Raw genomic sequence first — 27159 nt, 5'->3', positions numbered from 1 at the left:
CACACACACACACACACACGTGTGTGTGTGTGTGTGTGTGTGTGTGTATGTGTGTCCATGTCTATTACATGTATATGTGTGTATATATATATTTTTAAAGAACTTGTGTGAAGAGTGAGGAGCAATGCATTTCTGCTCTGTGTAGCTAAGTGTATGGGCTTTGCGTTGGTATTTTTGGACTGTTTGTGCATTGCTTAGCAGTGCACAAGTAGGAGGCACATTGCTTACATCAGGCAATTGCTATTACATAACCTATGACTCCATCCCACACCTAGGTGTACTCCAGACCAGGATTTTGTTTGTTAAGCAGGCTGACTGTCCCTGTTTCTGCACTGCTGCACTTTGTGCAAACTGGCATAGGTTGTAGACATGCGACACAGTGTCCAAATGTGGGATTAATATGAGAAAGAGATTAATAATAGTATAGCACACACAGACTCACAGTGTGTAAAACACACATTTACTAGTTCACATCTAAAATATCTGCTTATCTCAAACCCAGAACACCATCACACAAGCTGACTGCCTTAATCCTTTAGGCCGCAGAAGAAGCTTGACAGAATGGGGTTAATTCATCTCACAATCACTTGCATAATATGTGCATTGCTATTCTTCAGTTACCTAGCACATGCAATTTAAGATCAAATTCAATATACTGTCCTGAGACTGTATTCATACTAACTCTGTGAGATGCTGAATAGCATAGATGAGTTACTGTTATGACAGTTACAAGGGGACACTGATGTTTTGAGGGGTGGGGGAAAAAACATGTTCTGTTAGGATACACAATAGTCTTAACTATCATTTAACCTCACTTTCTAATATCTCCTGTGAATGATGTACCGGCAATCTGTTGAGATAGACTGCATGAAAAGTCCATGCATGAGGTCTACTGATTACAGATGGAGACATGATAGTGGGATTATTATCTGTAGTCTCATGTGGATGTACTTTCTGTTCAAATAGCCCACTTTAGTTGCCAGCATAATGTACTAAGTCCATAGCTACAATGACATGTCATAATAATTCACAAGAATACTGTGTAAGTTACAGACTTACCTTACAAATGCAGCAGGTCTCTCAACTGTAATTCACACCTGACTCTGTCTGATGCAAGCAGTAAACAGCCAATACATGGTTAGATACAGGATGTGTGAGTTGCCTGGCATCAGTTTTGATATATATATATATATATATATATATATATATATATATATATATATATATATATATATATATATATATATATACATATACATACATATATATATATATATATATATATATATATATATATATATATATATATATATATATATATGTTAGTAGGAGAATGGTATTAGTCCCTAGGTCCCTAGGTTGTCAGTGAATGTGCTATGCATTGTCTCTTATCCAAAGCCAGGGCATACAGAGTATGCCCATGTCTGCCTACAGAGACATCAGCAGGGGCTTTCTCCTCAGAGTCCTCCACTGACTGTGGCTGTGGTGACCTTGGAACTGGTGGGGGGCTGTGTATACTTCTATTGCTGATCCTGCTGCAGCTGTTTCTGCAAGATCAGATTGCATAGTGGAGCACATGTGCGTGGAGTATACTGAAAGGCTCCAGCAGATATATTAGGGCACCAGAACTGTGACCTCAGAATCCCACACACATGCTCTATGATGTACCTAGTTTGTGTGTGTGCCTTATTATGGCATTCTTCTGTGGGTGTGTGCACATTTCTGAGGGGTGTCATCATCCATGGATCCAGGGCATAGCCAGCATCCCCCAGTAAATGGCCCTGTGGGATTTACCCCCCAGCAAACATCTGGTACAGCTGTGATATGCGCCAGATATAAGAGTCATGATAACTGTCAGGGTTGCCAGCACACACATTCATGATAATCCATTGGGCACTGCACATGACATGGCAGTTGATGTAGTGGTATCCCTTGCGGTTAACATACATTCTATCCTGCTCATCAGGTGGTGCCTTGATGTATATATGAGTGCAATCTGTGGCACCCAGTATTCCGGGTAGTGTGCTACATGGCAGAACTGTTGCATATTGCTGGCTCTCACCTCAGGGGAAAGTGGAAAAGATATGTGCTCACTGGCATGTGGGAGCACTGCATCAAGGAATCGATGGAGTATCATAGATATAGATGCCTGTGACACCCCCATCATGTCCCCAGTTGGTCTTTGAAAAGTACCTCTATCTAGTATCCTAAGGGCTACACATACCTAAGTTTCAACTAGGATAGGTTTCCCTCTGTTAGCTCTGGCTCTGAGTCGAGGGCAGCAGAGCTCACTGATTTCTTGTAATATGTCCCTCTCCACCTCATAGTGCTGTACAATCTCCAGCTCATGTAGCTCATGGAAGGTTACCCTGGGCCCGAACACTCTTCTCCTTCTCAGCCTAGGCCTATTATTAGCAGCACCAACAGCACTGACTTCTGTATCTAACACATACAGATGTAGAATACCTGCAGCAGCCCCTAGCATTATGTCGGTTAAAATTTCCAAGTCTCTACTCCAGTGGTTCAGAGTATTGAGGGAAAATCAGACTGTAGGGTTTATGCATACTTTATATAGTCCTGCTGGAGGTTCACCATGTGGGATTGGCTAATTATGATGTAATTCACCTGATCAGAATATAATTGACATGGTTTAAAGGCCCTACTTTAGTGCAGGATGCTATGCATAACATAGCTATGCAAAACTGTATATTAATTGAATATATCCAGTTTCCATTTATAGCTATCTTCCTCATGACTGGGACATGGGTGGTCTGATTGCATGAACAAGCTAAGGTATGCCCAAGCAATTTGTGGCAAGTGGCAAGCTGCATAAACATGTGCACTAAGCAGAAAAATCTCCTAGAAGTGACATGACTCTCCCCTGATGTTGTCCACATCCACTGGGAATATAAACACCGTGTAGGAGCTTACACGAAGTTGATATCTGTGCATGTTTGCTCCCTTTAGTGATTCAACACATCCACTGTATGCATAATATTTATGCCGATAGCCTGAAAACTACATGGTTTATAGCCGTGTAAGCTGGTTTACAGCAGAAAAGCATGATTGTGCAGACCCAATACAATATCTTACAGTATTTTGTCTAGAGTATGTTATATGGTGTTCTTTTAATTTTTTATTTTTGTGTTAAACATGTTTTATGCAATGCGGCACATAGCACAAACATATTAATTTGACATAATTACCCCTGTCTTTTCAGACATCCACAGTGTATGGTTCCAACATTTCTGCATGGGATCTTACCTTTTCAGGGAAATTATGTCTATAGTTTTGGAATTTAACACCCCCTTATTTCAGTGTAGAGTCCTATACGTGGAAAATTTCCACTTACACTAACACAGACACGGAGTCTACAGAGATTCACTATGGGTTGTTGGATCACTCCACCTGGTTAATTTGCATAAAAGTCAGCTATTTAAGCCAAAATATGCATTGCACAAAAGGTTCCATAGTTGAGCATGCATGCGTGTGATTGTGCCCCACTACATGGAGTTATTGAATCTAAAATTTTTCCCGAATAACTTCATGTAAGGTTTATTGAATTTCTCTGACACTATAAAATGAAAGTAAGATTGGCAATGGGGTATGGGAGATATAAGTAACACCACAAGAAAAGGTAATATTGTGAAGCATAGTCTATGGGTAATTATGCTAAATGGAATCAAAGGAACTGTTAGATTTTTGGAATGGCCTAAAATGAGATTTTCATGCTGCAGAAGATCATTTTGTTAATGGACTGCATGAAAAGAGACATTATGTAGCTGAGGCAGGTATGACCCTAGATCTGAACAGCACCCTACCATCACCCAGAATAATACCACAATACAAGCAGTAAATTATTGATTTCAAAAATTTGCTAAGTTTCTAGTGTCATTCTAGGGGGATCCAGTATCTGTCTGCCTGGGATGACATGATTGACAGACCTCGATGCTTTGCTAGAGATGGCCTGCATCTGTCACCCCTGGGCTTCCAAATACTGGCCAAGGCTCTTGCCACCTCTATAGTGCCTTTTTAGGTGGTGTTCTAAAGACCAAATCACCACCATAACAGCTACAAACAAATGCAATCTGATGGTCATACTGCTCAAAGCTAGAAGTCTAAATCACAAAATGCACTTGCTCAAAGCACTCCTTAAAAAGGACAACATCAACATTTGCACTATAACAGAGACCTGGTTCAAAGCAGCAGAAAGCACCCCTGCACTACCAGGCTATAACTCATTCCATACCTTTCGGCCCCAGAACTTGGACCAAAGCTCCAGTGGTGGTGGAGTTTCCATATTCATAAAGGATGCACACACCTCTAGACTGGTAGCCCAATATAACGCATCAGAGATACTTCAGTTGCAGCTAACATTGGGTAAGGCAGCAATTCAAGTTGTAGCCTGCTATAGGTCCCCAACCATGTCCCAAGACTCACACTCCATGTTCCTAAGCACCCTGGAGAATATTAGGGTCCAACCTAACACTCTCATACTGGGTGACTTCAACTACCCCTCCATTAACTGGGAAAACTACTCATGTACCAATACACTTGCCCAACATTTCCTGGAATTCATTAATTCCAATGCCATGAACCAACTGTTCTTACCCCCACTAGAGGAAGCAACATCCTTGACCTGGTCATTACTAACATGGGCGGCCATTGCTCTACACCAATAGTCAACTCCTCCCTGGTTAGATCCAACCACAAACTAATCACCTATGAAACCCACAACCCCTGCCCTACGCAAAGGTAACCACCATGAAAAACTTCTTCAAAGCTAACTTTGGGCTCCTAAAAACAGAGGTGGCGAACTTCAACACATCCAAGCAAATGGAGAATAGTTGCATGACTGCTGAATCATACACCAATGCACTGTACGAACACGTACACAGATGCATGGATCTCACCATACCCAATAGAACCAAGACACTCTCCTCCAAAAAACAAAGCCAATCTGGTAGTCCCCTGCCATAAACAAACTATACAACCAAAGGAGGAAATGGATGCGGAATAATGTGAAGTCCCAAGACTGGAAAAACTCCCTTATCAGCCTCAACAAAAAGTTGAGATCTCTCATCAAATCCTCTAAAGCTAGCTATGAAAACAGAATTGCAGCAGATAGTAAAGACAACCACAAGGCCATCTATAGTTATGTAAAGAATCTCCACACCAATACCCAGATTTGCTCTGAGCTACTGCACAATGGTATCTCCTATATCAAACCAACAGATATTGCCAATATACTTACCAACAGATTCAGTGCCAGCTTTAACCCCCCCACCCAAAGGACCAATCACAATACCAGTAGATTTCCAGGCACCTAGTATTACTGTTGCACAGGTTAAAACAGCACTGTCCAAGGCCAAGAATACAGATTCTATGGAACTGACAATATCCCTGGCTGTGTTCTATATGAACTACAGAGTGAACTGGCACCTCACTTGTGTGCCCTGTTCAATCACAGCCTCACCTCAGGATTTGTCCCTACCAAATGGCACACTGCTACTGTCATTCCACTCTACAAAGGAAAAGCGACTACAGACCCTGGGAACTATCACCCCATTAGCCTGCCATGTCTGATATGCAAAGCTATGGAACACAACATCATGGACCTAATAAACAAGGATATAGGGAATCTCCAAACTCTGGATCCCACACAGTTTGATTTTGTTAAGGGTAGATCATGCCTGTTCAACCTGGTCAACTTCTTTGAGTCAGTCACCAGAGTTGTGGATGAAGGCAACGTGGTTCATACAGCCTACCTTGATCTGGCCAAGGCCTTTGATACCATTCCCCACTTAGGAATCATATAGAAAACCTCACTAAGCTAGGCATCATCCCATATATCACTAGGTGGGTTGCAAACACACAGAGAGAACCCACAGTGTGAAAGTAGCTGACTCCAAGTCAGACTGCCGACCAGTCACAAGTGGAGACCCACATGGTTTGGTACTGGGTCCTCTCCTGTTTGTTATCTACTGCTCTGAAGTCCAAGCCAACATGAAGGGACTCTGGCTGACAAAGTTTGCAGATGATTGCAATTTGGGAGCTATTATTAACTCCCCAAGTGATGTTGACATCCTACAGAAAGGCCTCACTGAGACCAACGTCTGGTGTCAGAACCATAGCCTTAAGCCCGATGCCAAAAAAATGTGTCGTCATCCCCTTTGGAAAAACCCTATTTCCCATGAATTACCACATTGAAGTTAGTTCACTGAACACAGAAGGCATTATAAGAGATCTGGGAACACAGGCTGACAGCAACCTCTCTTTTGATCACCACAGTGCCACGGTGGTCAGAAAGTCCTTCAATGCAGCTAATCCCATTACTAAGAGTTTTGCATCCAGGAAGGAATAGGTCATTTTCTCCCTCTACTCTTCCCTCATTAGGCCAATCATTGAGTACAATGCCCCATTTGGCATGTACCACACTATACACCTGCAGCAACTGGAGAGGCCACAAAAGTACCTCACAAAGAAGATCCTAGGCCTTATACATGTGTCATATATAGACAGACTCAAAAACTCCAACTATTCTCATATCGCCTACTTAGAGGCAATCTCTGCTTGACCTACAAAGCCATGTCTGACCCAGCTCTGTTAGAAATGCTACATCTAAAGAAATCCCAATCCCTCCGCACCACATGCTCCAGAGACCTCAACCTCATTACCACAATCAACAGAACATGCTGGAGGGACAGGTTCATAACTCAGAGCCTGCCCATGCTATGGAATAGACTTCCCATACATGTCAAACAGAGCACCTCACTGTCCCTCTTCAAGAGAAATCTTGATGAGAGGATGGGAAAAAAATAGAAAATTCACTCCAGGGATCACTCCAGTGGCTCTGCTTGATAGAGGCACTGGGGACTAAGGTCTGGTGGCATGATGCCAGGGTAATCCTATGGGCTAGGTTTGTAAAGGCTCCAGGGCCATTAGCCTAGTACACACCTATGAACCTATAATGAATGTGCAAGAGGGGAATGTAATGCATATGGACAGGTAGGCCATGCAGCTAAAAACTGTACATGATATTGCAGGTATTGCAACTCTAATGATAATTGGATGGTATGAATGCCAAGGAAGAATGAAAATATTAAAAATGAAAATATGTAACAAACTTTGCAGACTTATTTAATTGTTGAAAACGTATTACCTGATCACAATGAAGAAGGGAACTAAGAGGATGATATTTCTGTAGATGAAGGAGACAATTACAAAACAATGGCTGGTTATAGGGGAAATATGTTAAAAAGTTAAGGAGACAAAAAATATACATAAAATAAGCAGAATGAAAAATGTTCCTATGGGTAATTAATTTGGAGAAAGAAAAAGAGAAATGAAAAAACAAGCTTGACAAATAAATGCAAAAAAAAAAAAATGAAGGCTAAGTTATTTCTGTCCTTTTCCTTAATGTAGATAATTTAAGAAGTGAAAACAGAATTGCTGCTGTTCAATGATGTAAACAGTTAAAATAGAAAATCTGTGGATTGTGTAGTCTTTTCACAAACCATACACAGTGTTTACATGTTATCCCAATGAGCAACAGTGTTAATTGCATATGTATTCTGATGATTATGCTTGCATGAATACAAGCAAGTTTTTGTGGCCAATAACAGGTTGGTGCCCAGAAAAATGTGTTGAGCAGCACGAACACATATACAGTAAACAAACAAGGTTGACTATGGCAAACCTGCTAAGTGTGTTTGCATGGACAACATGAAGAGCTACATAGGCCAAGTAACGCAAGCAGTACCAGGCAAGGAATGTGTACCAAGTACAATGTGCAAGTAAATGAAACATGAGTACAGAAATAAGTAAAGGAAGAATAAACAACAAGGGCAACTACAATAGATGGGTTACCAGGCAGGGAAGGAGTACTGAGGACAATGTGCCCAGAAATCAAACAGACGTATACAGAAATATGTAAGATGGGAGGGGAAAGTTCAAATTGTACTAAGGTAATTGATTTAAAGGTGTTCATGTCACAAGTCAGTTTTGTAATAATGACATTGTGCAATCCAATGTCATAATAATTAATGATAGTCACAATTCCTAAGCAAATATTGGTAAATAAAAGCAGACATTATATTATAGGATGTGACAGTTACATAAATTATCACTGTAACAGAGGGGATTACATGACACATGAATGTCATTAATATGATGAGTTGAGATGACAGCAAGAATAGTATGTACATTATTGGCTATTTGCATAGCATGCATTTTCTCAGTATAACATACTATATAATATAAATGGAGTAGAAGCCAGAATCTCCTTTTGCAAGAATTGAACCCATCCATTCAATGTTGCCACTGACCTGTATATTAACTGTGTATGACACATAACTAGGCCTATAACATTAATCATCCTTGAAGGAAATTATGCACTTCAGTACTCTAAAGGCTAAGCATCCTATATGTAGGTGTGTGTGGTGTTACAAATGTGGTAGCAGAGTGTGAAATATGTAATACCCTTGCATAAGGCACTCCTACTGACACAGTTATTGAGAAAGAAAGGATTCCTGATATTGAATGCCATATCAGCATGTCAGATGGATGGTAATTAAATGAATATGCTCATATGCACACATTTGTCATCATTCCTACATCAATGTTCCATGGTCATGGAAGGTGTCTTTGTAAGTTTGTACATGTGATGCCCCACCACTGGCCCAGTAATCAAGGAGGCTCAATCCTCACCAATGGCAACAGTGGGGGACATACACACTGGGAGGATTACAAGTGCACACACAGTAAAGTGCAATTTCCCTTAAAAGCACACAGAGACCACAGTCAGTCTGGGGTTAGTTTCTCCCTCTTTCTCCAAATCCCCAGTAAGACACCCCACTGGCACAGCTATAGATTGGAGATCTCAGCTGAGTGGCCAAGCCAAGATCTCCATCACCCTCTCTATCCAACTAGTGCTTCATGTCGCTGCCTGAGTAGCTGACACACAATCTATGAAATTTGATTCATACACACATATACACACACACACACTTGGGAAAGGCTAGCCAGGTTTACTAGCTATGCTCCCTTCTGCCTAGAATATAAGGTAGTTTTGACTGCCACCAGCCACTTATCAGCTGATTTAAGGCACTTAACAAAAGGTGTCCAATCTTACTGTGTAATGTAACTATTAATCCAAATGGTAGTTTGACCAAGAGCAAGGCTATTAGAAGTGGCCCATGGTGTCACCAAATAAATATACAAATACTCCCAGAACTTAAATATGTCTCACAGATATCAACCACAATGATAGGTTTAAATATATTTAATAATAAATAATAAAAGATCAAGAAAATACTCAGTAAATAATTTCAGTTACATCAGAGTTCAAAATCACAGGAATATTTAAAACAACATTACAGGACAGTCTCAAATAAATAACGAAAAACATCTATATTAAGATCAGCTCTATTCCTGACTATATCTAAAAGAAATTACTGTACCCTAGTTAACCTACTATTACAGCAAGGCAAGTGTGGCAAATGGATCTTCTAGCTGACGTTTTTGAGTCCAAGTCAGAATACAGAATCTCAATCTCTCTCAGAGCGTTCTTAAATTAATATCGTTGCTGGGATACTTGCAGCATGACATCACTTATTGTCATCTGACTATCCCAGGTGAAAGCCCCCACTGCTAGAAACTGCTAGCATTTAGCATATCCCTTTGAAAATGCATAGCCTTCAGATTATTGCAGCTGCTGAAAGACATAACAAAAGACTTTCAATGGAATGCAGAAGGCTCCCTAGTTTTAGACACCCTGTTTCCTTGCTGCATTGAAACCATCTGTTGTGGTGCAGTTATAAAATAATTTAATTTCAACTATTTTTCTGAAGTTTTGCAAGTTAACCCTCTATGTTCCAGTTTCCACTGTTAAGATATATACATTTACACAGTTACAATAGTGTATATACATTTCTGTTCTTTTCCAGTAGGGTACATTGTGGATACATCTTTAAGCTCAGTACTTTACAAACCCTTTCAACACACACTTCTGTACCAACAGTTTGTTATACAGACAACATACAGTTTTAATACATTTGTAACACAAGCATATGAATCTTGTTGATATTCACAAATGACATATGATTATTTACAAAATTCCAGCTAGCTGCACTGGCAATAACTCCTTTTGTCACAGTACACATACCACCCAAGAACTGGAGCATGCTCATGTATACCACAGGACTCAATGCATGTGCTATAGTAACACTATCATCATGTTTACTGCCATGTGTTCATCTAACATATCAAGGGATAAGACTGATGTGATATAATGGTTATTGTTTGACATCAGTACATTCACACAAAATGAATCCCTATGCTAGAAGTGAACATCAAGCTGTGCAACTCCTCCAACTAACAATATGATTAGTAATCACATGCACCACAGTGGGACTGTTATAACAGCTGTTGAAACCCACCTATGTGAAGTAATTCAATCAGCTATACTTTATTGGCCATAATGTTTATCGACTAAAATGAATGAAGGAGGCCTCTGTCACTCTAAATGTACAAAGTATAATTGAGGGGATGTCTTTCCAGCTGAAAAGTTAAGGACAGAAATGCTTACCGTCACTCAGTGCTGGTTTGGAACACTTGTCTAAGCACTGAGAAAATCATCAACTTAGTGACATCAATGAATGTGCCATGGTATAAGTGCATTGCCAGCTGTCATATATGTAGTTATGTGAAAATCATTACATCATGTGTATGAATCAAGGAATGTGTGTCCCTGTAATTACTTAGAAAGAATCTTGCTGTATGTCAGATAACATTGTCTGATGCTAGGTATACTCAATCACACTTGTAGGTCCCCTGCTGTTGTCACTGTCATGGTATAGCAGCAGATCTGTACAATGTTGATATAAACCCATATTGGAACATATGCCTTAGTGAAGCAAAAACATACATTACATCATCTCATGTCCTCGGTCATGAGAAGGTGTCTCACTACAACTGACATGGAATGACAGACTATGCAAACTACAGCACCAGTCTTCAATACAGACTTTCCAAAGGAAATTTAGAATAAACTCTTGTAAGAGGAATCAATATCTACAAATGGACATAGCACATGTAGATGACAACACTATTAACAACATAGACTGTAAACAGTGATGCTGGGATTTGAACTATATATCTAACATCACAAACTAATGACAGTTTGTTGAAACACAAGCACAAATACAGATTTATTTGACAATTGTGATACTACACATTTCAGTGGGTGACATAAGCATTATGTATTACCATCAGATTTCCTCTAAAACGTGGTTGCATACTACAAGCACACTGTATAGCTATACCTCAAACATGTATTTGCTATCTGTTCCACACAGTATGAGGAAGAAAAACAAACTCACAGAAGACTGTCATTCCTGCATTAGACTCCCTACCTATGTACTGAATCAATTTACATGCAAGTGTATTAGACACACGTACCACAGGAGAAGTTGGACTACATGTCAGACACACTGCATCTTTGAAAGGATGGCATCAACTGTGTCATGCAACACACACACACACACACACACACACACACACACACACACACACACACACACACACACACACACAGTCAGGAGAGTCTTACTGCTGTATTCAAACTCCATTCCTACTGACTGACACAATCTACATACAAATGTATTATAGGTGCCTGCCACAGGAGAAGTCTGACTGCATGAGATCCATAATGCATCTTTGAAAGGATGACATCAGCTGTGCCATGCAAAGGAGATGTTTGCACAAAAATGATTTATACAGCTATGTGGGATTCTAAATGTTGTCAATATCAAGGACCAAGGGGTAGATACACCTTTGGAAAATGATCACCCTGTGAGGGTTTTTGTTGAAATTACTAGTGAAAACAATATATTTACTTATAGGAATTACAACATTTTAACTACACTGGTATTGAATTAACTGTTGATCATTTTAGTTTACTTTTCAGGGGTTTTAAATTTGTGCCATATAAAAAATGTGATATTACTAGGCTGTTACTGGATTTCAAAATGTTCATCAGACAACTTAATTTGGAAGTTATGTTTCAGGGACAAACCAAAACAGATACTGCTTAAAACATAAAAGTGAATATAATCCACCTATACACCCTCAAATGAAGAATTATGAGGTTATAGTGGAGAATGAATTAAGAAAGGTTGTAGGTATATCTAAAAAATACAACCTAAATGAAAATGAGAGAAATATTTTAAGTGAACTACAGGAAAACTTGCAGATTAGGGTTATGAAACTTGATAAGGGAGGGGGTACGGTGCTTATGGACCAGGTAATTTATGAAGGGAAGATGAATGAAATTTTGGGAGACCACTTTACCTACATCAGGGTTTCTAAGAACGAGATCCATGTGGCATATAAGAAAATAGAGGTAGCCCTAAACGATACGTTGTTGGAAGGACTAATTAATATAGACACCTTCAGATTTTTACATGTTTCTCAACCTAGGATATCTACTATGCTTGGGATTCCCAAGGTTCATAAAAAACAGTTAAATCCCACTCTTAGACCCATAGTGTCTGCTGAGGGCTCAAAAACTATGTCATTAGCAAAATTCTTGGATGTAAAATTGAAAAAAACTTTGGAATACGGAGAAAACTATCCTGAAGGATTCATGGGAATTCCTTCAGGGTATAGATATGAACATGATTTATGACATCATTTTTGTAACAGTGTATATTAAAGATTTATTCACCGTTATTCCTCAAGAAGAGGGGTTAGCTTGGCTTGAATCCGCTTTGGTGGATAAAACTAGAATTTCTAGTGATGACTTGCAGGTTATTTTAAATCTAATGGACATGGTTTTGAAAAATAATTTCATTTATTACGGTGGCAAATATTTTCACCAGATAAGGGGAGTAGCCATGGGCGTTAAGTGTGCACCAACCTCTGCTAACATCATTTTAGCTTGGTGGGAGAAACAATACATCTTTATTTCTAGATTCTGTGATTGTTGGGTTTTATACAGGCGCTTTTTGGATGATATTTGTATTTTTTGGAATGATTCCAAGGAAAAACTAGAAGAATTTTTGGAGTATTTTAATACCACCACATCTTTTTTACACTTTACTAGTAACGTCTCCTTTGATAAGGTTGACTTTTTGAATGTGAGTATTATTAAAAGTACTGGTGGTATTAAGTCAAAAGTCTTCCAAAAGGAGACATTCTCCAATTCATATCTTCATTTTGAGAGTGCCCACCCTTTTTCACAGAGAAAAAGTATTTTCAAAGGGCAATTGGTTAGGGCTAGTAGGATCACCTCTCTGGATGATGACTTTGATGAAGAATGTCTTTTTCTAAGTAAACATTTTCTAGAAAGGGGTTACCCAGATGAATTATTGAATGATACCATTTTATACATTAAAAGTCAAAGGGCGTCAAGATTTAGGCCCTTGTTGGGTAAAAGTATTGAGTCAAACTATAACAATGTTAATATTAAGGATGATAAGTTTCTTAGGGTATTCACCTTGGAATATAATAGTGATTCCCATCGGGTAATAGAGTTGGATAAAAAGGAATGGGACATGTTCACCTCTCTCACTGATTTAAATGATATGCAACATAAGCCTTTAAATATTATTTTTAAAAAAGGAACTAATTTAAAGGAATTAATGGAAAAAAGTAAGCCTGTTCAAAAGGCCAGGAGGCCGGGTACCTACAAATGTGGGGCATGTGCACAGTGTATACACATAATAAATACTGTGCATTAAAAGTAGGAATAAATATGTTCATAGTATGTCACAGTAATTGTAACTCCAGTGGGTTGGTATATCTGGTATCCTGTGAGGCATGTTGTGCCTTTTATATAGGGAAGACTGAAACACTCCTGAAAAGGCGTATTTATGAACATTTTTATGATATAAGTAAAAACTATGATAAGAATGCCCTGTATAAACATACAGAGGAATGTGCCAAAGCAACTTTTTTGGTTTTGTACTGGAAGTTGTTCCCAAAGACATTAGGGTCTTTGTGGGAAACCTGTCTTGAATATAGGGAGCTATATTGGCAGGTATCTTTGGATGCAGGAAGGCACCCTGGTCTGAATTAAAGTATTTCACTTGCACCATTAATAAAACTAAGAGCAGCCAAATTATAAAGTTTTTTTTCCTGTTATCAGCCACTAGAGGACAGCATTGCATAAGTTTTTACATATTTATTCTTTTAACTGTGTTAAAAGATGATTTTTTTACAAAGCATATATATATATATATATATATATATATATATATATATATATATATATATATATATATACACATATATATATACATATATATATATATATGGGTCCATATCTATTCATCGAACGTTCATTACAGCGACACGCACTTCATCGACACGAAAACATCGAAACTTCAGATCATCGAAATTTCAGGTAAGCTATCCTCCCCCTCGCAGGACCCATGGTAGCACTTCTTTTTCTGGTACAACGCGTATGGTTCACATCACTACCTACAATTTCCCTACACAACGTTGTTATTTACTTCGCAATATAGCCACAAGTGCTACCATGGGTCCTGCGAGGGGGAGGATAGCTTACCTGAAATTTCGATGATCTGAAGTTTCGATGTTTTCGTGTCGATGAAGTGCGTGTCGCTGTAATGAACGTTCGATGAATAGATATGGACCCATATATATATATATATATATATATATATATATATATATTTTTTTTTTTTTTTTTACATACATTTATCATATATTATACATATACATATTTATTAATTTGATATTTATTGTTAAACAGTTTTTTAAATGTGTTTTTTATATTATGTTTTTAAGTTGTATTTGTTCTTACATATTTATTCCATTAATTGATGCAAAGGTTTTATTGGTTAATTAGTTAATTATTTAATGTGAGGAGTTATATAAGCATGTGTATTTTTGTGGATTGTGTTATCTGATGAAGTCTGAGGATGAAAACTCATTGTGTGTTGTCAGTGTTAATAAATCTTTGTGGATTACTACTTCGTGGTTGGCGACTGCTTTTTCCAAACTCCTGGTTTGATCAACTGTATCATGCAATACACACACATACACACACACACACGCACACACACGCACACACACGCACATACATGCACACACTCACACATGCACGCACACATGCACACACACATGCACACACACACACACACACACACACACACACACACACACACACACACACACACACACACACACACACACACACACATACACAGACACACAATTCTCACTGCTGTATTCTAACTTCCTACCTATCAACTGACATAATCTATATATACATGTATTATAGGCACACACCAAAGAAGAGGTTTGACTTTGGTGGTGTGAGAGTGAATTATTGAAATGATGACCTCATCAGTATGTTGCAGACAGTATGCAATTATGGACAAATTGAAAAGGGGATGTGGGATTGATCTAAACTTGTAAATGTTTCTGATGAGTGGAGTCAAATGAGCACAACTGTTGAACTAATCCTACAGTGATATTATGGACTCACCATTCCACGCACAATTTGATTATTGTGATATTAGAACCCCCCCTACTTATTTAGTTTTGTAGGACAGAGTGCTTAACACAAACACCACTGCAGAAGTTTAACTTCTACAGTGTGAGAGTACATTCTATAGAGGATGACATCAGCATTGTGCTGCAGAGAAGGTGATTTGGGGGAAAGGTCTGAAATTCATGTGGACTCACCCTGCTGTATAAAAATTACCTCAGACTACTATTTTATTGAGGCCAGCAGTAGGTAAGCCCATCTTTACACAACTCTATAACACACAAGTTAACTGTTGTGAGATTAGAACCTCCTATCTGTTAAGCTTTATGCCATTTAGGAACACAGTACTTAATCAAAGCAACACCACAGAAGTCTGACTTGTATAGTGTGGGAGTACACTTTATAGAGGATGACATCAGCATTGTGTTACATTGAAGATGATGTTGGGAGAATGTTCTGACACTGATGTGGACTCACGTGCAGTGTAAAAGTTTTTCCAGGCTACTATTCTAATGAGGCCAGCAGTACATGTAGTCATATTGACACAACTCTACACACACACACACACACACACACACACACACACACACACACACACACACACACACACACACACACTCACACACACACAGTCAGGAGAGTCACATTCACTGCTGTAAGATTAGAACCCCCTACCTATCTAGTTATACAATCTAGAGGGCCCAATACTTAATACAAGCACCATCATAATAGTTTAACTTCTGCAGTGTGACAGTGCAGTGTAGACAGAAGTAGGTTTTCATTCAATGTGACAGAGAAGATATTGTGATGTTGAAGGTTTTGTGAAAATCCATACTCGATATGAAGGAGTAAGTGCAATGTTATGATCAATAAGAAATACATAACTGCTAACTTGTTCAGCTATACTGTCATTAATGTATATTGCAGAACTGAGACTGACATGAACCTGTGTTCTGTACATGAGACAGACACTTGTGAAACATAGAATGGACAAGGAAGCAGTCATGGATCATCAGGTTATGATGATGGTACGTGAACCTTAACAATGCTGATACTAGCAATTGTATGTGCTCAGGCATAGGTAATGTGTACTGTCAATACCAAGCAATACTTAATGTTCCAATGGTGGAGGGCTAAGTAATGACTGATTATATATCTGAATGCTGTATGTGGTTGTATATCAGGTGTAAGTATCAGAGCTGTAGTGCAGACCTAACTGTCCAGAAAGATGTCCAGAAAGAAGTGATCAGTTAACCGCAACGTTAATTGTATTTCACATGAGTATATTAACCAATTTCAATGTAATAAAGGAATATAATCCATTAACAATACGTTTTTTTGTTCAAAATCTCTTTCTAAAGTGCAATGATGAGACAGGTATTTGTGCACATGTCGACAAAGTATTAGTTCATGTGTCAACATACTTTGATGTGTTGAACTTGGACTGTGAAGTAGCAGTGTTCAATGGGGTTCAATGCTTCCTGCCAACCTTTGCACAAATAAGGAGCAGAGAGGAAATGTGATTTTGATTACATTTAGAACAGATCTGTTTTATCTTAACCTGTTACATACGTACTTTTCACATGTTGTATTATACCTTTTATGTTAGGGTCAACACTTAGTTCAAAAATGAATTGTTGTGCTTGCCTTCCCTGTTTGTGTGATGTTAGGTGGAGAGCAAACATCAGAAAGTAGTGAAAAGTTGAACTGGGTGAGCCTTCTGTAGCACACACAGACTTAGTGGTGATGCACAGCTGTCAGCACTCTTGACAGTACTGAGTGGAGAAAATCCACCTGTCAATCTAACTTTCTCTGTAGCACAAGGTGTAAGCTCAGTGACCTAAATGAAAAGGCATCCAGTCTAGTATGCAGATCATTTTACAAAGGGTGTCAGAATGTGATGATCATATTTAATTCTGACCATAACTTTAAGAATACATAGGAATGACTATGGTAAATATATTGATTGCCCAAATTGTGTCAGTAATGCCTACTGAAATAATATTTTATACCTACTATGTATCAGAAATGCTTCAAGGGAAATCACAAGTAGATTGGGAGTACAATGTGTTGTAAAGAAAACCTCACCACATTTTGCAATAACTAGAAATGCCATTTAGAATCATAAAATACACTTGCTCATTGCCAGACTTCATGCACATCTGGAGAATTACCACTAATAAAACAGAAAAGGATCAGACATATACATAGCCAGAAAAATTGAGTTTATAGACTAAATCATTATCTCAGCACACAAGAAAGAAAATCATACTTCACACATCTCCAAATCACACCTTTGAAGGAACAGTGATAACCTATTCATCCAATGAAAGATGTAGGTATTATTCTTCAGAAAAGTTACAACAGTATGAAGAAGCCATAAGATGACATTTACACCCATTATCATAATGAATAGCCAACATTATAAAGTGGTGAGAGAGAAGGGTTGCAGACAGAGACAGATGGAGAGACACATATGAAAGGGTGGTCTTATGGGTCATTAATGCACATCTTTATGTTATGTCCTCACTATTCATCTGTCATGCTCTCTCTGATTAAATGATGGCTCTGGAGATCAAGAAGTTATAGGAGAGGCAAAATCTGATTAAGACATGAGTAGAATAAGGGTGGTTTACTAAATCTTCCTTATAGTTAATGATTGTGCTTGCAATTTTTTTTTACCATTATTCAAAATTTGTTAATTAAAGGTCATAACTGAATAAAAGTTAAGATACATGTCATGAAACATATAAGAAATACAACATCAGAGCAGGAAAAAATGTGACATACATCTAGAATTGAACCCTTGATACTATGGTCAAAATGAACCTTCAGACAACTGACATATCAATATTTTGGCTGCATTCAGTCATCATAGAACTGCTAGAGACACTGTTGACAATTATTTCCTTTACTCCGTATTCCAGTAGTGCAGCATATTTAAGCACCTTTGCATTAGGACAACCAGACTACCGCAGGTGATTGCAACAACTGAGCAGATTTGCCATAGGACATGAACAGCCATTCACTGCCACTTGGCATTGGTGTGCAATGCCAATGCCCATGCAAATGCTGAGGGGAAAAAAGTGAAAGCTTTCATATGGGTCATTTCTGGTCATGTGTGTTGTGCGTGATTCTATTTTTTGACCAAATTAGACATGTGAACTAGGAGTTGAAAGGAAAGTGGTGAAATGGGGAAGGGATATGCAGAGGGGAGGACATGGGAAAGAACAGAGGAGTTTGCAAGAAGGTAGTAGCAGAGAACTATAGCTATCTGTTTCTTCACAACATAAATCTAGAAGTGTAGACAGAATGACAGAATTCACTGAATTTGGACTGTCACCACAACGAAGGTGGGTTACAACAGAATATTGTTATAGAGCCAATTTTACCAAATCAAGTATGTAAAGAAGAAACATAGATGAAGTGTGTATGAATGCATGAGGCTTTGTTATTTTATGGGACAGATTTTTTTTTTTTGCTTTCAGAGTGGGAAAGGTTGGGGAAGGGTTTTAGGAATGTGAGGGCCAGATAGGTAGGCTAGGTGCAGAATCATGTGTAGACATACAGGACAAATAAGACAGACAGAAATGGTGATGGACACAAAAAGTTAGGGTACACTATGTTTCAGGATAGGTAGGGGACATCAGAGGGGCATTCCTGTCAAGCCTGAGAACAGTGAGAATCTAGTCCTCACCCTCCAAACTGACATAACTGTCTCTTGTCTCAGTTTCCTGTGTCTGTGCTCCACATGACATCATCTTGGCAATGTGACAGAGCACTTTTTCTACACTGCCAATTCAGGCACTGAGGTCCCTTTCCATAACATTCCACCTACCCTGTCAGCTCTTGGTGGGTGAGAAAATCACCACCTCCACTACTACTATTCATGGAGAGCATCAGTGCACCAGCTGCTGGGGCAGATTTACCTGATGCAGTTGGTACAAGTAGGGCAGGAGTTGTGGAGGCAGCACTGACAGGTTGGGACCCTGAAATGCTGGATGTTCGTGCTGCAATCTGTGGAGGGATGGCGGGCTGAGTATCAGTGCATCTGTGCTACACATCAGTTTGGTAAGCAGAAATACATGACAACAGAACCATTGTTATGTTATAGAAAATATTCCACAAAAGTAAAAAAGGGAGAGAGACAGAGACAGAGAGAGAGAGAGAGAGGGAGAGAAAGGGTGGGATGAGACAAAAAGAGAATTAGATCCATGTGACATGACTATATACTTCCAGGAAATACACACAGTTTATATACCTCTGCCACATCCAGGTAGGTATGATGGGAAGCTTTACTCTGTGATATGATTAAGCAATTGCATTGATATAATATCATAGATACAACTATTTATTTCAGTATTGCCATAGTGCATGTAATTACAATAGTGGTTAGGCATACAGAAAGACATGATGCATATGTACCCCATGCTGTTTGAGGTGATTTAACTGCTCTTGGTATACCTCCCCGTTCATTGCAATGTCTTTAGCACCTATACAATAGAGAAGTAGAGACATGAATGTGTAATGAATAACAGTCTCAGCTGCTCATGTATTCTGTATTATTTAATGCTGATGAGTACACTTACACAAATGAGAGGTGAGATCAGTCCTAAATTCATCCTGCCATCAGCTGAAGAGGTCCTTCTTGTACCATTTCAGGTCATTATAGTAGTCATGACAAGTCTCTTTAGTGTGTGTGATGCCAGTTGCAATGGAGACAATCTGTTACAAGCCTCAGTTTTATCCTGAGATGCAGTATAGTCCCCCTGCATCATCCTATGGCTGTAGTGCTTCACAAGGAGTGCCACAAAAATCCTGGACAGCTCAACACCCCACCTCTGTTCTCTAAATTCAGCACCATCATCTCTTGCACCAGCCATGCCTACAATAGTCAAACAAGAACTCTGTGTCTGAACTGGTGCCAAATTTCAATCTCACATGTAACCGCTAGTGTGCAAACATACAAAGCCATGGTAACTGCATTTGCACACTGGGAAGCTCAGAGATGTTCTGACAAACAAAGAGGAAGAAACTTTATCAAATAGCAATAAAGGTATGAAACATGGCATTGAGATTTGCTATTTGTGATGCTCAACCTATTCACACTTTTTCAGATGGTCAACACTGAAATGGTTAATGGCTTGGTTTGTCATCCTTGTTGTTTTGGAAGTTAAATAGGATGACTTGGCATATAACTTTCTGGAATTGCATGCTGTAAAAAGTTAGTTGTACAATGTGGGAATCAAACCAAAGGAAGAAATAATGCATAAATTTCAAGGAAGAGGCTATTTGTCAGTGCCACGGTAGAATACCCTTTTAAACATCTTCATTACAGATAAAATGTATTCACTATGAATCATGACGTTTCACCAGTCTGTCAGTTTAACAACCTGTTAATATGCAGTAGCTCTGTCAGACATCACACTACCTGGATTTGATCCCTTAATTCAGAGTGATAACAACACACATTCACTCAGTTGTGTGTGTCTTATCCCTCTTTGCCACCAGCACACACTTAGAGTAGCAATCAGATGTACATACTATATAGATCTGACTTAGAAGACCATCAAATTACAGATCCATGAGTAGAAAGATCAGAAAATGTTAATTTGCTTGAGCATGTCTACATGAACATGCTATTGATAAATACTTTAGGCTAATGATAGCCCACACCATATTAATGTAAGGTTGCCAATACTGCCAGTTATTTATTCTCTTTATTTTCTGAGCATCTTCCCCCACTTCTCAGCTCAACTACAGAGATGCAATGGCATGGCATTTATTTGCACCCTTGTTTTAATGTGTAATATAGTTAGCTGATCAGCATTTCAGAAAGATTTTAAGCAGAGGATGGACACTGTGATTTTAGTACAAGAATGTCAATGCTGTTAAAGTTGTTCTGTCAAGGTGCTTCCACTTTTTATTTTAAGTCTACTGTGCATGCTACACACACTTATTTGTAACCCTGCCATCCAGTAGTCAGTTACACAAATGTTAACAGAATGGATGTAATTTTAATGTATTACAATGTTTCTTTCTTTTTTTTTGGGGGGGGGGTGGGTCCATTAGCTTTCATGTAATCCAAAATGAGCATTGTGTCTTCAATTATGCACTGAGGATAGGTGCACAGATTTTCTTTAAGGAGAATAATTTCTGTATATGCTACAAATGTGTTTTCTGTTTTTTCTGTTTCAAGTCATACAGGATTATAGCACCCAGACCATCTCTTCCACACAAGCTACCATTCAGAGATGTAGAGAATGTGGTCATCATTGAAGACTCATGGATATTTCCTTCTTAACAGAGGCAGAGGTGCACAGCTACAGTTATCCCACTCCATAAGGGGGGATCCAACTTGAATCCTGGGAACTACTGTCCCATCAGTCTGATGAGCCTGACCTGCAAGGCCATGGAATGTTTTATGATGGAACTTATAAACAAAGACACCAGCAACCTTCAAACACTGGACCCCACCCAGTTTGGGTTAGTGAAGGGCCGATCGTGTCTCCTGAACCTGACTGACTTCTTCGAATCACTCTGAATAAACATGAAAAAAAGCAACCGATGTAAGAATACCACAAACTCTATTTATTAAGCGCTTTTCATCCAGCACAGTGGCTGGACTTCTTCAGATAAAAGAATCAACTTTATAGGCACTCTTAAATGTTTCAACAATCCAGTCATGTGACCAATGTCTCAAACCTCTTAACAATGTTCAATTAACACATCATTTGATAAAAGTTCTACCATAGTTAAAAATACAGAGTTAAAAGCCCTGACTAAAGAACAATATAATACATTCTCCCCTTAAATATAAAAACCTTCATCCTTCCCTGCTCAATCAACAGTAAATTTATTTATACCTGGTGTATTAAAAATTAAAAAAACATAAAGCATGTTAAAATAAAACCATGGTTAATATATAACCATTGTAAATAAATAAATGCTTTGGGTGTGGGACTAACCCTTAAACTCATCACTTGATTTAGGTAAATTATCTCCACATACTTTTTAATTTTAAGTATGAGAGAATAGTGCATGTTTCATTTATTCCTGAATGTCTGAGTATAGTAATGAATGGCATATCCATCCTTACTGTTACTTGGTAATGTAAGTAAGTAGAAGGTGGGTGATTTTTACAGAATTTACATCATGATATGACAGCAGTGACTTATGTGAATACGTGTCCTCTATTAGCTAATACGTCTTACATCTAAAATGTACAGATTTTCAATGAATGTCTACAGTTTAGCTTCATAGTGAAGTTAGAATACAATGACATATATTTCAGTTTCAGACTTCATATCACTCAGAACAAACATAAAAATAGTAATGCAAAATCTGTTATTCAATCAACATTTTAAGTTTGCAAGACCACACTGTTTAAAAACTCTTTCCCCATTGTTGGTCCTTTATCACACTTTGGCTTGGTCTAGCTTTATTGGTGTAGGAGTTTGGGAGGGATGTACACATTACAAAACCTGTAAGAAAGTATTACAATTTGCAAAACAGCATCACTAAAACAGATATACTAAGCACTGTCAGCCATGCACCCTGAGCATCAAACAAAAGACTTATGTATCCCTGAATCGAAAAGGTAGAAATCAAGGATATGGCACAGTTATCATCATTTGCACAGGGTGTAGTGGGTGGGGGTGGGGGGTGGGGGGCAGGAGGCCTACACTGACACAAAAGGTAGTGAGTGTGTGTGAGTAAGAAAGAGAAACAGGCAGACATTTGGATAAAGTATTAAATGGCCAGTGAGACAGAATGAGCTTTGAACCTCATGACTAACCCATGTAAGTGTTATGTGTTTGTGTCTGTATAGGCACTTCAGGTCAAATTGGTATGTGAGTGTCTGTAAAAACACAGCCAAGCTCTGTGCTAGCTCTACATCCTAGTATGTTCACCAGGATTGAGCCATGCATGGTAAAGGTGACAGTTCATCATCGCCATCCGTGACCCCAAGAACTGGATGTGCCAGGAGTTGCATTAGCACATCCATGCTCACGGTCAGATACACTGTTGCTACCTGAACATGACTGATGTCTGTTGGATAAGCTGTCCTCACAAGTACACTCAGGACCATGGACCCATTGCCTGCCATGTCTGGGTGTGGATACCTCAACCACTTATGGAGCAGTGGAAGTACTGGCACTATGGCAGCATGACTGGGCATGACCACATATGCTAACATCAGATGATGTGGCTGACCAATGGCCACATGTATGTCATCTTCCTCCCAGCAGATGTTCAGTCACAGACGCCACCCATTCCAATGAGTCATTCAGCTGATCCATTGATAAAATAGTCACCCATATCAGCCTGTGCCAAATCTACAACCCTAAACATTTCCTCAGATGCCCCATTGGAATGCGCCTGCACCTAACATGACATCCCTAAACATACATCGAGTGACATGGAAAGACATACCAGGATCAGGTGAAGAGTGGACAGGTGGCCTCCCCAGAGCACCCCAACTACTCTCCTGCATGGCCTCTTGCCCATACTTTGGCTACAGTCAGAGTCAACAGGCACTAAAGAAACAGTAACTACATTATCCTGATCAGGTGTGTCACCCTCCACCTGTCCAATATCTGAAGGCTCACTGGAATGGGTTTGCATAGGCCTACTAGCTGTAGCCAATGGAATTACAGGGGAAAGCTGTATGTCAATTTCACTGCCAGATTCTGTACCCTCCAACTGTGCCTGTGTTTGGCCACCATCATCATCAGAGGCTGACAATACTCTGACATCATGTGGAAAGAGTCCTACACTTCCACTGTTAGTATCACCTATGATAATAAGCAACAAACACAGGAAAGAAATTAATAGCTATACTACTACAGTTTAACATATGCTAACAAAGTAACTCTTGTGCCAGTATCACAGATGTTACAGAAATACACACACAGTCCTGACACCCACCATCATATGGACAGATGCATACTTCTGTCAAATGCTCATCAGTACTGAAATAAAAATGTTTGGCTTGCCATGTGCAGATGACTCCACCCTTGCTAGGGAGTATGGTCCTGGAAGAAGTTAAGCAAAATGTAAGGACACCATTATCACAATAACAATAACACATGGTGGAAATTTTGGCCTTTATATGTCCATTAACAATACATTTAGCTGACACTTGGATGACACGTCCACCCCAAGCCCATGTGTAATGAAGCAGAATGTGTTATTAACTGTATCAATCTATAAATAGTTACCAGTCTCAAAAAAATGCTAAACCAACCTGACTATTGCTTTCAATATTTTACAATACAAGAAATATTTAGCAGTTGAGATAGATAAGCCTAACTGGTAGCTCCTCCTGGAACATACTTGTCCTCCCTGAAACAGCAGCACTGACATCAATCACATGCCATTGTACACTTTCCACTGAGTTCTCTGGATGCCTGACAGTGAACAGGAACTGTTCATTTGGTGTCAGTGGTGGCTCTGTAGCAGGTATACCACCAATAAGCAGCTATCCACAGGCCACTGCAGCTGCTCTCCTCTGGGCTGATGAAATATTGTCACTGGCACTATGATGCACCTGATCATAGGTCCTGTTGCATCCCCCAACAGCACTGACATTGTTCACTACCTGGTTCCAAATTTGCATTTTCCAGACATATACATATGTCCTCTTTCAAGCAGAAAGACACCATGTTGATGAAAGGCTTGGATGATCATGTCATTCTCTGAGTCATTGAACAGGGTTTGTGGGGATTGGAATGCTTGGGTGCCATAGTCCTAGGTGAAATAAAACACAAAAGAAGAATAGTATACATAAATATCATATAAATAGATATAACACGTATTATTAGCTTTTCAATATTCTCCACTTGAGAAACAAAACACTTCAGTTATTCACGTATAAAAGGGGTTATGTGGTTATAACATATCACAGTTACACGCAAACCAAGGTTTAATCCAAAACAAGGACTAACAATAGCAAAGCTAACCTCTCCAAAAGCCTTTTGGTTGTGCCAAAACAGAAATGGAACATCAATCCCTCACATCAAAAACAACAGGCAAATGACATTCTTGTACCAAAGAAGGAATAAAACATCAGTGAGTTGTTATAAGTGCTTTCAAATTGTCCCAAAAACATGTGCACACATTTACCAGAGAATATACATTTTTATGCAATTGCCACTCACCTCTACTTGTGGCCAGCACTCCCCCAGAGGTATCTCTGGGTCATTTTAGAAGGCTAACACCCCTGCGTCATTGACAATATAGGAGATTTACATTTCATTGATATAACATAGAAGAGGGTAAAGACAAACAGTTGTAACAGTAACACTTGTGAAGAAAGTTAATAAAGCTGTGCATCCAAGAAAGTAAAATGCCCTGACAAAAATCTATGCAATCAGTAAACGTCTAAGAAGTGCATACAGATAAAAGTTGCATTTGCTAATTTGTTTGTGTGTGTTTGTGCGTGTGCGTGTGTGTGTGTGTGTGTGTGTGTGTGTGTGTGTGTGTGTGTGTGTGTGTGTGTGTGTGTGTGTGTGTGTGTGTATATATATATATATATATATATATATATATATATATATATACATATGTATACATACATTAGTATTTCGTACTGATGTGAGCAAATCCAATATATAAGTTAAATGCAATCATACCATATCAAAATCAGTTGTCTTCTGTGCAGATAAATCCAAAGTAATAGCACTCATCTTCCATGTTATCTACATGTACAACTCTCCTTACAAAGTCTAGAAGTAATTGTATCAAAGTTTTACATGTAAGTAAGTAGCACACATTTCTCAGTTTCAGTTCAGCAATATTCAACCCCCCCCCCCCATATTCATTGAAAACTGCATATTATTGCCATTTAATATTTTCATACATTTTAAGGACAATAATACAAAATGCCTTACAGACTATCTGTCTCAGATTAATGTTCAGATAAGAGAAGAATGAAACCATACAAAGATAAGACAGAGATGCATTTCTGCAAACAATAGCCATAAATGATTGCACAATCACACATTGCACAACATTTGAAATCAATATATGTACAGACAACTCAGAAGTGTTCAATTGTCATATGTCTTGTTAATACTGTAGGTGATTTGGGACTTGTGTGTATGCTCAATGATTTTCATTCCTGATACATAGCTGTTTATGTGGCAAAGAAGAGTAAGACACCCTTACTGTGTTTTGTAAGTTCATAGGTGTGAGAGTTCATATCCAGAGTTGTGTAAAATCATTTAGGTGTACTACCATTTATTTTGTAATGCTATTTATTTTATAACTTATTTTTAATGCTATTTGTGCAGCACACAACTTAGCACAAACACAGGAAATGGATAAATACAATAAAATCTCATGTAATGTACTTTTATGATAACCAGTACATAACTTACACCTTTGAACAACATATGTGTGTAGTACATCTGATAAACACAGTGATCTACACAGTATGTACTATCCATATAATACAATTCAAGTCCCACATTTGTATTTTAAGGATGAAACATAAGAAACACTGCTCACACAGATACTACAATTTTAGCTTTGCTTCTCACAATTGTGAGTCATTAACCTTCACACAAATCTGGATTAATGGCCCACATATGAAGCAGACAGAACACCTGCAGACAGTATGCAGACATTTTTGA

The sequence above is a fragment of the Protopterus annectens genome, chromosome 8.part0 (assembly GCF_019279795.1).
Source record: "Protopterus annectens isolate FY-2018-M chromosome 8.part0, PAN1.0, whole genome shotgun sequence".
NCBI lineage: Eukaryota > Metazoa > Chordata > Ceratodontiformes > Protopteridae > Protopterus > Protopterus annectens.
The sequence above is the reverse complement of the archived record's forward strand: the minus strand, read 5'-3'. Positions refer to the sequence as shown.